A 2,456-nucleotide genomic window follows, 5' to 3' on the forward strand; every position below is an offset into this window, starting at 1 on the left:
TTTTTTAAAAACCCTGACATTTGCATCTTGTTTAATTTGCATTTTTTTTTTCTGACAAGGTCTCTTATTTATTGTGTAGTAAATTGCCTGTTAACCCCTCGAGGGTCTCAGCGTAGCAACTACTCCATAATCAGAATATTAATTCCTTGTGATACAAATACTTTATTTCCTGCTACTTTGATATTTGCTCTTTGTTTCAGTAGACATTTTTAGTTGCCTTGTGGTCTCACCTCTTCCCTGTAGCTCCAAAGCTCCTCTCCCAGCAGGCACCTGTCCTGCCTCATGCCCTTGACCTCATGAGCCTCACCTAGCACACATCACCTGTTCTGGACTCCGCTCAGTCACCAGCAACCCCTCCCACCAATGACCTCAGCCCTGTGGCTCGGCCTTCGCGCTCCCTTGGGAGCCCCAGCACCCCAGCATCCCACTCCCTTCCCACCAGCCTTCTCTCCCCAACCTCAGTCCCCTTTCCTTGCTGTGGCCTGCAGCCCCCTCCCCACTCCCCTCTGTAAGAGTCCGAGCTGATGGGAGCCATCTGCTGTGCCAGCCACCTGCACCAGCCCTTGCTGTGGGCACCACCCCATCTCCGCACCAGGTCTGAATTCCTGGTGGTCTCAATACTCTCGTGACCACCTTCCAGGCCCTGCCCCTCGGTCTAACCTCCCAGCATTTCAGCTCAACACCACCATCTCAGACCATCACCTGCCAGCTCAGTCCTGCAGACGCTGGTCCCAGCACTCGAGAGCCCCCAAGCTGTCATGTCCTCACCTCTTTCTCCCTGTTTAGAGGCCACAATCACTGCCGCCTCTCCCTTGCACACCCCCTTGGCTCAGATGCCCCTTTCAGAAACTCACTTGGCAAAAGCCCAAACCTGGATAAACCCAACCACTTTGCTTATCCCCACTGGGCTCCCTGCTGCTCCTCAAAGATATGCAATCCCATCTCCTCTGGAATAGAGGCCAAAGCACACAACTGTCTCCCCGGCCTGGTCTCTGCGCCTTCCTGCTCTCACAATCCAGGCTATCACCTGGTCTACTCATCTTTCTGATTGGCATCTGTGTCCTGGGCTGGACCACCGGCTCGAGGAGCAGGTGGAGAGTGGATGCTCGGAGCTGTGAGTCTCTCCTCACAGATGGGAAACTGGGGGTTGAGCCAGACTGAGCAGGTCAAGGGCAGCCCACTATGCACACAGGCTCCAAACGGGCTTCCAGATAGACATGACACCCCTCCCCCATTCTACAGAAGAGAAGGCTGCGAAAGGGGGTTTTGGGTGCCAAGGAGCCAGACCAAAAGCGGCTCCTAACCAGGGTGGGATCTTGGCAGCGGGGAGAGGGGTCCTGAAGGAGGAACGGGCTCTCTAGGCTACACTGGCCTGAGCTCGCCTAGAGTGGAGGCAGGTGAGAAGGTGACCACAGGGCCCACAGGTGAACACACACAGGGCCCCTGGCTCTGCTGGAGAGGAGCGTGCTGGGGACATAACACCGAGTCTCTCCTTTGAAACCTGGCCTTTTGGCAACATGGGACCTGCGCAGGGCTGGAGACGGCCCACCCAGAAGCAGAGGGACCTAGAACCAATCCCACATCCCCCCGTCCCAGGTAGGTAAGAGGCTGGAGGTCAGAGGGAACAGAGTCTCTGGTCCTCAGAGACGCCGTGGGGACAGGGCGGAGAGACCAAGCACGCTGGGTGCGAAGGCCTTGAGGGTCAGAGTATCCCTCAACTGGCTGGGTCCTCTGGGAGCCAAAGCAGCCTTGCCTTGGACCCTGTCCTCTCCTGCAACAAAGCCCCCCTGCCCCCAACTCTCAGTGGGAAATTCAGGGTGACCTCCAGTGCAGGAGAGCTGAGACTTTCCACAAGCGTGAGAATCACCGCCTCTCCTAGCTGGACCTCAGGACTGGGGCACGGTGACCTTGGGGGTGTCAGTAGGGGCGGGAGGGGTGCTAGAAAGGAGATGGAGCGAGGAGGCCCCAGTAATTGAGCCTGGGCCGCATGTGTGCTCTACACCCCGGCCACTGCGGACTGATGGCCAAGGCCTGGGCCCACCTGCCCCTCCCCGCCAGGCGCCCCGAGGGGCTGCAGACTCCACCCAAACGAGCGGATCAGGGGCTGCCCGAATCGTCCCCTCGGGAGCACGCGGCCGTGGGACACATGTGTCCGTGCTCTGACGCCTCGTCCGTCAAAGCTTTGGAGCCAAGGGGGCGGGGAAACTGAGAGGCAAGGACGCAGACAGCGAGCTAGGGCTGGAGGGACGGCGGAGTCGGAAGAAGAGATAGAAAAATGACGAGAAGTGAAGGAGGGGCACAGAAGACGTGGGGGGACAGGCAGCTGAGTGGAAGAATGAGGGAAGGGGTCGGGGAAATGCAAGCACAAGGCTAGGGCGACAGGGCGGCTAGGACCGGCGGGGGGGACCGGGATGTAGTTAGAAAGGAAGCAGGGGCGGGGGGTCAGGGAGAAGACG

Source organism: Crocuta crocuta, unplaced genomic scaffold (assembly GCF_008692635.1).
Source record: "Crocuta crocuta isolate KB4526 unplaced genomic scaffold, BGI_CrCroc_1.0 scaffold327, whole genome shotgun sequence".
Lineage (NCBI taxonomy): Eukaryota > Metazoa > Chordata > Mammalia > Carnivora > Hyaenidae > Crocuta > Crocuta crocuta.